Below are 12,873 nucleotides of genomic sequence, written 5' to 3' on the forward strand. Positions count from 1 at the left end.
ACTCTTCTTCCTCCTCTCTTCTTCTTCCTTCTCTCTTCTCCATCATCGGCCGCACACCATTTACCCCCGCTCACTACTTGTCGTGGAATTATCACGTCAGATGTCCTCGTGAAAGGACTTAGTCGTGGAGCCATCGCAACGGGTTAGCTTGAAGGGGTTAAACTGGACAAGGGACACGGGAGTTATACTAGTTCGGCCCCTTCGATGAAGGTAAAAGCCTATGTCTAGTTTGTGATGGGATTGATTGGGTTTCGATGATCAGGGAGCGGAATATGCTTGCCTGAGTCTCGAGTTGTTGTCTGTTGTCCCTAAACCGCCGCCGGCTCGCCCCTTTATATACACAGGTTGACGCCCGGCCGGTTTACAGAGCCCCGAGGCCGACTCATACAAAGTGTCTAGCTTGGTCTCTCCTTTCCTAACTTATACTACAAGTTTACATAGTCATGGCGGTTTACCACTATGGGCCCTAATCCGCCTTTGGGCTTCGGGCTTCTATGCTTCTTTTAGTAAAGCGACATCTTCCGGATCTTCATGGGCTTTAACATAGTCAAGGGTGAACCGGACCCTCCTGGCCGGTTTATACTCAGTAGCTATATCCTCCACATTAGGATCCAGATTGATTTGAATTTGTTCATGTCAATCTTCAATACTTCAAATATCCCTTGCAAGCATCTTCTTGTACTTTCGTAAACCGCCATATTGTCTTCTCCTGAAACTTTGTAAACCGCCGTGACATCATCTTCTGAAGGCAGCAACGGTCCATCGTGACATCATCTCTGTAAACAATAATTAAAAAAGATTCCCTTCACTTAATGGTTATCCCGAAAATCAAGGCGACAGGCGCACTTATTCTGCCGTTTCAGGCTCCTTGATTTCCGCGCCTGCCGTTTTATTCTCTCCTCTATAAATAAGGTCCGAGGGCCCTTCTCTCTTTTCCCCTTTGCCTTCTTCTTCCTCGCGACGCCCAAGCTCTGGAGCTCCGCCGCCGTCCGCGACCTTCGATATCTGCATCAACAAAGGCCGCTGCATCAACCTGAAACAGACCAGACTTTCGTCATCCTTCTTCCGAAGTAGATCTGCAGTGGTAAACTTCCTTTCTCTTCCGTCTTTAGATCTATTTCTAGGGTTCCCGAGTTGTTCCGCACAGTTCTTCATCCTTCTTTGTTCTTCCACCTGCTGCGACAATTTTTGACCCAGTAATAGTGTAGATCTCATGCGGTAGGTACCCTTCGTCCATTTTTAATGCTAGCATATCGTTCTTTTACCTCTGTAGAGTACATGGCCTTGCCTGCTCTATTTAGCTCCTTTAGAACTCAGATAAAAACTGTTTTACAGATGTGTGGTAGATCCAAATAAATTTGACCATTGTGTGAAACCTGTTTCTGTCAATACTTAGCAGAAATTTCGAATTCTGGCCATTCTGCCTACAGGCGGTTTAACCCTTTAATAGTCAATCCGCCATATAGCATTAGCCCTCTCTTAAACCGCCAACTGAACTTCCACAATATTCTTCTCCGGTTTAACACTGAATTAGATACCTTAAACCAGCACTTTTATTTTCAGTCTCTCTTTCCGGAATGTCGAAGCAATTTTCTGCTTGCAACTGGGTTCCATCCCGGATTACAAAGACACAGATCAATGGTTATGTCACCACTGGTGCCTTAGCCTCAAAGAGGGCTCTCCACTAGCGAGTTCTGGAATCGGAATGTCCACCTGAACCTCAAGAAGGAGAGGTGATTGTTTTTATGCAACACTTAGACCGGGGATTCAGTCCGCCCGGATCAAAAAATTTCCGGGATGTCCTCGCAAGCTTCCAACTCCATCCGCAAGATATTGGTCCGAACTCCATGTAAAATATATGCAACTTTCAAGTATTCTGCGAAGTCTATCTTCAAGAAGAGCCAACCGTGGAGTTATTCCAGGATTTCTTTCATCTGAACCGCCGCACAGAATTCTCAGATGGCCCCAACACAGAGCTTGGTGGCGTGTCAATTCAAAAAAGGAACGAAGTTGATTTCCCTCATGCCAAACATCATAGCCATCCTAAAGATTGGAACCAGACCTGGTTTTACTGCCGGAACACTGCTCCTGATGGAGAAAATCCCTTGCCGGGCTACCGCCCTCATCGGCTTAGCAATGGCCACCCACTGCCTCCACGTTTAACCGCCGCAGAACGGAAGAATTTTGCTCCTCAACTCGCCAAGCTCCGGGCTCTGATGGCCAACGGTTTAACTGGCATTGATCTTGTCCGCTGCTGGGTTTCTTGGGGCATTCTGCCTTTGAGCCGGCAATGTAAAAGACCCTCAACGATATCATGAAGTAGTAATGACCGACCTTGAAATCACCGAATGTGTAAAGAAGATGCTTGATGAACTGGTCTGTGCATGTAGCCAAACCGGCTTGGCTCCATTTTACATCTCCAATAAACCGCCGTCGGTAAGTTCATGTACATACTTCACTGATTTACTTCCGTATTGACTGTCTACTAACCTTTCTCTGCCTTAATCTCAGGCCAACAACTCTTTCTGGAAACGGACTAAACCGGCCCGTGCTCCTCGTGTAAAAACCAAGGCCACCAAGAAGCCTGGAAAGAAGAAAACCGCCGAATCTTCTGATCCGCCGGAGGAGGAAGAATCAGATGCTGAGGTAGAACTTGACTCACTTGGCTCCTTTTTCGTATATCTTATTGACAATGACCCTCTTTAGGATGACGCTGAGGCCAGCCATGCAGATCATGTTGAGGTAATTCTTCTTTCTTCCGACTCAGATCCTATGCCGGTTCAAAGAATTCGATGTACAGTCCAGAAAGTAAAACAATCTCACCCCCTTGCTCATTTGGATCCAAATTTTCTTTGAAGAAACGGCAAGCGGAAGAACGTTGCACAACCCGGCATAGTGGTCAACAAATCACTTCGTCCGGTTTAGCTGATACACCCTCCCGGAAACACCGTCCAGAGGTGATTTGTTCTCCTGAAAAACAATATCCTTTAAAAGGTTTCTTCCGATGCCCTCTCAATCCGTATGACCCGAATTACCAGGCTTCTTCCAGCTCGTCTGGCGGTTCGTCAACCACCCAATTGCCTCCTCTCAAAGTTGTCGTTGGGTAAGTGTTACCTAATTTATAACTTTATTTGTCGGTTTACCATACTCTAACCTTTGATGTTATAGCGCCAAAGCTCGATTAAGCAAGAAGGCCAAGACCAGCGACCCTACTGTTGAAGTTGATCCGGAAAAGACGCCCGAGCATCAGGACGAACACCCAGAAGTTGCCATGGACAGCTCTGCTGGGCCGAATCAAGATGGTAATGCTAATCCGCCAGAAGTTGAACCGACTGCAGAAGCTGACACTTCACATCCTCCTGCTCCGCCAAGCCCAGCAATGGAACAACGGGACTCAATTGCTGATCCGCCAAGTCCAATTATCAAACCGCCAAGCCCTTCCACGAAAGTACCAAGTCCTGTTCAGAATATTGATTCTTCCAGCCCGGCCAAGGATGATGACGTTGTTGTTACAGGCACTGCATATAACGCCCCTGGTAATCCGGTTGTTCTGTCAAAGCACACTGCTAAGGATGAATTTGCTGCCATGAACAAGGGGAAAGGGAAGACTGATTTGTCTGCTTATACCGATCTCACTGCTCAAGATCTTCATTCCGGCTTTCTGAACCGGCTGTATACAAGCCGCGACTTTGAAGCCGGTTTAGTAAATCTGATGAAGGAGCGCTATGAGGTAAACATTATTGCTTCTTGTTCTGTACCTTCAGTGCATTGTAGCCCCCAAGGGCCGGTTTGTCTTGAAAAAGTCAAACCGGGACTTCATATACTTCATGCGGTAACTTGTGAAATTTTCTTTATGTCTGATCAAACACACATTAGCCCCCAAGTGCCAGGATTAAAACTTGTATTAATCCTTGGGACTTCAAATACCCGCATAAAAAATGATCCGCATTAGCCCCCAAGTGCCGAGTGTATAACTGGTTATATGCTTGGGACTTTGAAAAGATATTAACATGCTCTCTTACTGTTGCAGAGTGAAATAAATCAACAAATCTCGCAAATTGCTGATCTTCGAGCAAATCTTGAAACCCAACAAACAGAATCCACCAAGGCCAAGGAGGAGCTGAAAACCGCCTTGACCACCATGGAGCAGCTTAAAGAATGGTTTAAGTCTGAACGGGCCAACTGGGACACCGAGAAGGCCGGACTGGTGAAGCGGGCGGAGACTGCTGAAGCGGCTCTTGAACCGGTGGCAGAAGAATTGTCTGGACTGAAGCGCCAAATCAATGCCATGACCTCTGCCATATTTGGTAAGTAGTGGTTGCCAAAAGTTGTATCCCTTTGAAATTTCATCGTTTTAACATGTATTTCCTGAACCGATATAGGGAGTCGCATCGCTCACCTAGGTTCTGACATGCGGAAGAAGCTTAAAGCGGCATATACACTGATTGAACAGCTGTATACCGGCGCTCAACGGGTTATATGCGCAACTTCATATGATAATGCGGCACCAACACTTATCAAAGATACGCTGGATCGTCTCTCAATGACGCCAGCGCAAATAGAAGAGCTGAAGCGATCCGCTGCTCGGGCAGGCGCTTTGCTGGCGCTGACTCGAGCCAAGGCATGGATAGCTGATCTTGATCCGGCTGATATATCCAAAGGCTTCCCCAGTGCACAAGAAAATGGCGAAGAATTTGACAATGACGCCCTCAAACGGATAACAAGGGAGATGCGTCCTTTGGCGAGTCAACTAGCAGAAGAGGCGAACCTGACGGTTCACCGATCTTTCTATGATGCAAACAACAAACGGGTTGAAGCTGTGATTCCTGAAGTGCAGAACCTCATTCCACCAATCCGTAAGCACACTTACGCCCCTGACGTTGATCCGGCTGAGCTTATAAGTGAAGAGGCTGTCTTTCAGGCCTTGACCCGGATTGACTGGACCACCAATGACTTCCAGCCATTGGATGAGGAGGAGGCTGAACCGACGCCAGATGACCCATCTACCTCACGTCAACCCGGTGATGAAGCTTAATCCGTCAAGGCGGTTGATATATCAGGAACGATCCATGAATAATTCCATATTTTGGGCCTTGGAGTGCCGGGTAATAGGATAGCAAAAAACTTATGATGATCTGCTACCATCATGCAAGAGATATTTTGCGTGGATCCGCCATATCAATGTCAATGTTGTTCCAAGTACCATAATATGCAATTCCTGTATTCATAAAAAGACAAAGGGTCCTGGCGGTTTACCGCCAGACGGGTCATAATGCCCAAAATAGGCCGGATTGATAATCAAATCATAAAAATATGAAATTATACATACCAGTAACATAAGATCCCTGGTTAGTTGGCTGGCCAACTTGAATTGCGATAAGGGTGAAAAAACCCAAATCTGAATTATTTGTACCTCCATCATTTTCTGATGTCGTAGATTAAGTCATACCGGGGGATGATTCACGCCAGATGATCCGGGCTATTGACAAGAAGTCAACACCAAGCCGGGTTAAGAAACTTCATTTTAAAATGAAGGTCTGTCAACGTGTAGTTGCAAACCAAGCCGGTTTAAGGAATACCGGGCGAAGAAGATGACTGATCAAGCCAAGAAAAATCGGTTTTAACATAAAATGCAGCCAAAACTCAAATGAAAACCGTGTAGTCGAGGCTTTTTGGGGGCTGCCAGGCCCAAATGCGAGGCTTTTTGTGGGCTGCCAGGCCACTGAGTTGAACCATTTAACAAAGCCTTTTAAGATGGACCTCCAACTAACCAATCACCTTTTTAACTTTGACAAGTGCAGGGTCTCAAGGAGAGTAACTGTCAAATGTTCGGAGGGCCGTGCCAGGATGACTTGGATAGGAGTGTCTTACTTGATGAAGGCAGGTTAACCCGGGGTTTTAGGTAAATGTACCAGGCTTCCAAGCTGTGGGTCGATACCCAGCTACAAGGGTCCATTCAGACTTCTTGGTATTGGACCAAGGAGCCCCCAAGTAACGTGATGAGCTGTGCTCATTAGGTGCCTATGTTTGAGTTGTGCATAGCATCGAAACTCTCTTTGGCCCTTTGGGTGTGAAGCTCCCAAGCTTTGTGGCGTGATAGTCGGTTTAACGGGTAGTACTTTGCTTTGTCAGCTGAAGCCCCCATGTAGTTCAAAGAATATTTGAGAAAAAACAGCAGAGGCCCCGCTTTAAAGCAAGGATGATGATTTATTTATTGATGATAATATATACATTGTCAAAATATGTACATAAAAAGAGCCTGTGGCTCAAGTGTAGTAAGGCCGGAGGAGAGCTATGTTCCAGGGCCGCCGGGTCTCCTCCTCAGGTTTGCGTGAGTCATCTCGAACGTCAATGAGGTAGTATGATCCGTTGTGCAAATTCTTGCTGACCACAAAGGGTCCTTCCCAAGGCGGGGATGATTTGTGTATGCCGGTCTGATCCTGGATAAGCTGGAGCACCAAGTCACCTTCTTGAAAGGCTCTTGTCCTAACCCGGCAGTTGTGATAACGCCACAGGTCTTGTTGATAAACCGCCGAGCGTGCCAAAGCCATATCCCGCTTCTCATCTAGCAAATCCAGTGCCTCTTGGCGGGCTTGCTCGTTGTCCGCTTCAACGTAATTAGCAACCCGGGGCGAATCATGACGTATATCACTTGGGAGAACCGCCTCTGCCCCATAGACCATAAAGAAAGGTGTGTATCCTGTTGATCGATTGGGGTGGTGTTGATGCTCCACAACACAGAAGGTAATTCTTCCACCCAACAACCCAACGTCCGCTTCAAGGGAATCATGAGCCGGGGTTTAAGACCCTTTAAGATTTCTTGATTAGCTCGCTCTGCTTGACCGTTGGATTGAGGGTGCGCCACAGATGCTAGGTCAAGCTGGATGTGCTCTCTCTGACAGAAATCCTCCATCTCACCTTTGGAGAGGTTAGTACCATTATCCGTGATAATGCTGTGTGGGTAGTCAAAACGGAAAATAATCTTTTTGAGAAATTGAACCGCCGTAGCTGCATCACTCTCTTCGCAATCCAAAGCGATTTTCCGACTTCCATGAACCGTGATGGTTCCTTTGTGACCCGGCATCTTGAGCTGTAAGTTAATATAACAAGGCCTGGCCGTAAATTTTACATAAGCCGGTCATCTGAACAGTGCATGATACGGGCTCTGGATTCTCACCACCTCAAAAGTCAATGTCTCAGACCGGGAATCATGTTCGTCCCCAAACACAACTTCCAAGGCAATCTTGCCCACTGGATATGTCGGCTTTCCTGGTACCACGCCATGGAAAACAGTATTGGACGGTTTAAGATTTTTATCTGTCAACCCCATTCGGCGGAATGTCTCATAATACAGAATATTAATGCTGCTTCCTCCATCCATAAGTACTTTGGTGAACTTGTAACCTCCCACCTGAGGTGCCACCACCAGAGCTAGCTGACCCGGATTGTCAACCCGGGGCGGATGATCCTCCCTACTCCACACGATAGGTTGTTCCGACCAGCGCAGATAGCATGGAACTACCGGTTCAACCGCATTGACTGCCCTCTTATGCAGCTTCAGATCACGCTTGCGCAGACTAGTGGTGAACACATGATATTGTCCACCATTCAGCTGCTTCGGGTGACTCTGGTAACCCGACTGCTGCTGATTCCCTTGACCACTCTGTTGGTTATTACCACCTTGGTTGTTGTGGTTACTATGATTATTCTGAAACCCAGAGCCTGAACCGCCACCACCATGAAAACCTGGACCTGAACCGCCCGACGGGCCCTGTTCATACCGGAAGAGATCAGAATTTTTGAACTCCTTCATGATGTTACAATCCTTCCAGAGATGTGTTGCAGGGACCTCTTTGGTTCCACGCTTTGGACATGGCTGATTCAACAAACACTCCAGATTCATCGTCCCACCACGCTGGGGCGGTTTACCCCTACGACGCTGCACATTAGCATTAGCCACAAAATCTGAATCCGCTTTACGCTTACCATTATTCCCATGGCCTCCCTGGTTATGCTGCTGTCCCTTCACACTGCCATTCCTCTTTCCCTTCTCCGGTTTCTCATTATCAGAATCAGGATCCTTGGTTTTATTAGAATCGCCCGCCCGCGCCATCTTCCTTCGTAGCTCGCGCGTACCATATCCCCCCGCTCACTGCTCGGCCACACGAGGAGAAGCTTCTTCGCTCGCCCGCTCGAATCCACTTCCCCGCTGGCTCGCAGGTACCGAAAATCCCAATGGCAGAACCGACTGACACGCAGAGCCGCGATTGGAATTGCCTCCGTGATGTTCTCTTGGAGCAGATCTGTAATCGTATGTACCTAATCAGCACCGTCCGTCTGGCCGCATGCTCGGTGTCTTTGTACCGTCTACTCGTCTGCAACCGGCCGGCTCTTTTCAAGACACCCTGCTTGCTGATGCCCGATCCTCGCAGGTGGCCCAGACACCGACTTGACAATCCTACGGAGGTTGTCGTGGTGCCCCTCGACATGCTACCACTACCCATCCACCTGTCCTTCATGCGCGGCCACTACTGGGCGGGCATGAAGGCCAACTAGATCGTCCTCATCCACCAATTCGGTAGTCCGTGGTGTCTCATGGATATCTACACCCAGCGACCCTTCCATCGTTGGATACCGCCACCATCGAGCCTCGCGGCCCGCCGGACACTCCTGCCTACTACGCACGAGATGCGTCAAGCTTTTTGCTCGACATCTGTTTGCTGAAAGTTGTAATCTGCAAAGTGCCCACACCATAAGAAGACTACATGGACTACAAGCTCATTGCCTTGTTCAACATGGGATTAGTCTATGTGGAATCCGGTCACCATACATGGTTATGGCTCATCATCAATCCTTTTGAGGCAACATTTTTGTCTGATGCTATAGTGCATGATGGCATCGTTTACGCGGTTGACACACAGATTGGCTGCCTATACTGGTGGAATCTATTGTCGTGTAATTGTTGTATCTCATCTCATCTTTACCTTATGAATACGACTGCTTGTTCATTGTTACAAATTTAGAATAGATAGTATGTCTATAACCACATCATTGCTATATGTTCCTCTCATTTCCTAGATTTTTATGACCACACATGTTATTGTTAGAGTTGATATGAGAACAATTGGCATCTAATGATTGTTAGAATACATATTATGAGCATAACATCATGATTGCTATATGTTACTCTCATTTCCAAGATTTTTATAACAACACATGTTATTGCTTAGAGTTGATATGAGAACAGTAGTAGTAAGTGCTATGGTAGAATATGAGTAGGCTCTGTCAGCTGTTTTCCTCTCATTGTTACATGATGTTTGAACCATGACATATTGCTAGAATATGAAAGCCATTGGCTTATTTTTTTAACTTGGGGTATGATTATGACCACGGCATTACAATTCTCTGTCTATGATATGTGTCACTGTTATAATAATCTTAAATCCACACATACTGTGAACATGATTGTTTATTTTTGTCCTTTTGGTCTCCAATTTGAATTGTTGCAGCAGACGCAAATGCGCTGGCCTTCATGATTCCAGGACCTAGAATCATACTAGCCGATGGGTGGTGGTTTATCGCTCGTTCAGCTGACGGCGGTCATTTGATGCTCATTCGCACGTACCAAATTGACCAAACCATTACATCAAACCACATGCAGTACAATGTGTGGGTTGTTCGTGACATTGATGGCTATGGATGCTTCGTGTTCGAGAAAGAACCCAACTCCGTTGGGCCAGGCGTATTCAACTAGAGGCGGGTTTACAGCCTCGGCAACCACTCCTTGTTCCTCGGGCTCAATAATCCGATCATCAAACCAATCATCGATCATAGCACCGGCGATGATTACCATGCTATGCACCTTCCATTCGCCAGGGGGGACTGTGTTTACACATCATACCATGGGTTTCACGAATCACCATATCCAGAGATTCATCGACACAGCTTGTTGCCAAATAATCTTTAGTGTGTGAAAGGCATCAAGCTTCCATGCGATGGATGGCTTTTGCAAACCCGACATGCGGTGATGTAGTTCATGCTAACAACAAATATGCACAACTTGATTTGTGTCAATATCTAGACTGAGCCATGTATTCTGCTCCTGTAGCACGACCCTCTTTTGTTGGATATTATGTACTGTTGTTAGTTTGAAGCACTCCTCTGGTTTGAAGGATAGATACCTTCCTGGGATCAAGTGCATCCTAACTCACCTGCGTAGGATGTACTGATAATGATGATGGAGATGTTGTGCAGAAGCTATATATATATATATCAATTTGGCTTCAAGTGTGTACTTGTTAGTTAAACCTATGTATAAATTGTGACACTAAATACGACTAGTAAGTAGTACAATAGCAGTACTAGTATACGTCAGTCAAATTATTCATCATGTCCACACATTGAATTGACGTGACAACACGCTGCGCATGAGGTGACAAAAGAATCCCAGCGGTGTGTTCGGGTATTCTGAACTTCAGATTTGGAGTACCACTTATCTGTCGAAATCTTTCATCATTCACTTAAAACAGTCGATTGATCATACATTGAGTACCATATAACTGGAATTACCGATGCAAGTCGAAGAAGGATTGGTCGGTGCTGCCGGCTGGCGTCAAGTTCGATCCCATGGATCAGGAGCTGATCGAGCACCTTGAGGCCAAAGTGAGCACGGCATATGCTACACCCAACCTGAGAAACTTCCAGGTAAGACACCGATCTGCCGTCTACTTGCACAAACATATTCCTTTGTTTTTTTCTTTTTAGACGTAGACCTGGTGAAGCAATTTCAATTTGACAGTTAATAAAAAGTGAAACAAGTGACTGCAACATGCCAAAGATGTTATGAAAATGCCAACTACGTACATTAAAACATGTATTCGACAATACTGCAGGTATCACACTGAGTGGCCTAAGTAAGCATTTCTTCCAGCGCAATTCCAGGGCATTCAAAAGGGACACATGGATGCGTCGCAAGATACAATCGGAGTGCGGCATGCACGCGATGTGGCACAAGAGTGGCAATACCTTGCCGGTGATGGTCAACGGCCGGGAGACGGGCAGCAAAAAGTTTCTGATGCTGCACACCAACAAGAACTTCGACCAGCAGAGGACCAACTGGGTGATGCACCAGTACCACCTCGGGGACCTGGAACAAGAGAAGGAGCAGGAGCTGGTCCTCTGCAAGATTTTCTACCAGACGAGCACTAGGGCCAGGAGTAAAAAGATTATAAGTCAGTTTGGTATTGGTAGTTGTACTACCTTGTCGTCCTCAAGTTGGTATTGTTGTTAATGATCTTTTGGTATGAACTTGCATTTGCTTCCAACCATCATGCCGAGGGTCGACGTGGATATAAAGCTGGATCATTTGTTTCGAAACGAATTTTCAGGCACCTGATTTTTATTTGATGGGTAGCATAAGCACCTGCCGTTTGAATTCCCAGTTCCCCAATTTTTTTGAAACAAGTGCATGCACTTATTATCACGATGAAAAAACAATATCCCTGCTGCATCCCAGTTATCAGTCTGTACTTGCAGAATTCTCTCATTTATTGAGCATGTATATTGTTTTTTCAGGTCGAGCAAGTTTCAACTGGGCTGTAGACTGCCCAGGCTTGGTTTTGTTTTTAACAGGCCCAGCCCATGACGACAACAGGGCACAAATGTCCAGCAGGTATCTACTAGCCTCTGGCTCGCCAGCGTTAGTTATATTTTGTCTTACAAAATCCGCAGGCAGTTTTTTACTGAATTAAACACACAGCCTAGTTCTATTTTCCTCTTGAAACGCATGTCCTAAATCCGTTTTCTAATCTCTACCTATAGTTTTACTAGTTCATATACACGTATCATTATATTGAAAACACCTAAAATTCCCTTTTCATATTTACATCCTTATTTTTGTTGTTTTTCGCACCCAGCACTGATTTTTTACCACTGGTTTTCCCTTAAACCAACTCAATTGTCCCATGTCTTATTTGCTTACAAAAACAAAACGATTTTTTTGGAAAATCAATAAGTTCTTAAAAAAATATTTATCATTTCGGGATTACAACAGTTCGGACTCCACCGAAATATGCAAAATAAGGTTGTCACATCCCTAGCTTTATCCTGGCCATGGACTAGCTTGGTTGCTGCATCATGTTTAAATTCAAATGAAACTTGAATTGAGGAATATTGGAAGCCTCAAAACCCTAAATAAAAGAGGGGCAAAAACCCTAGAAATCTCATTCATTGCTCCAAAAGGCTCTTCTTAAATGTTTGATAATTTTTGGTAAGGGTTCTGGTCCCAACCAAAATATTGAACATTTTTAAGGATTTATTTTTGGGACTTTGAATTTAAATCTTTAGCTATTTGAATTTGAATTATATTCATATAATTAGAATATAATTTCAAATACCCCTGAAATATTTTATGAGCTTTTTGGAAAAGTCCATCTAGCAACATAAATTATTCAGAGGATATTTGGCACTGTTTTGAATTTGTTTAAATTTGAAAACAGTGGCAAAGAATTAAAAGAAAACAAAACAGAACAAATAATAGGAGTAGAACTTACCTGGCCTTACCTGGTAGCCCGACAGCCGGCCCAGTTTCCCCCCCCCCCCCACCAGCGCGGCCCAGCCCACCTTCCCCCCTTGTCCTCTTCTTCCTCTGCCAGAAGGCAGAGGCGAGGCGTGGCGCGCGCCCGAGCGCCCCGGCCACCTCCTGCTTCGCGCTGGAGGCCGCCCTCCGTCCTAATTCGCGCCACGACGACGCCCCGTGTCCCCTCTCTCCTTTCCCTCACTCGCTGCATCCCCTCTCCCTCTTCTGTCTCTCTCCCTCGCTCATCCCCGGATGCACCGAGGCCGCCGACGAGTACCACCGGAGCCACCAGCATC

The sequence above is a fragment of the Triticum aestivum genome, chromosome 7B (assembly GCF_018294505.1).
Source record: "Triticum aestivum cultivar Chinese Spring chromosome 7B, IWGSC CS RefSeq v2.1, whole genome shotgun sequence".
NCBI classification, from domain to species: domain Eukaryota; kingdom Viridiplantae; phylum Streptophyta; class Magnoliopsida; order Poales; family Poaceae; genus Triticum; species Triticum aestivum.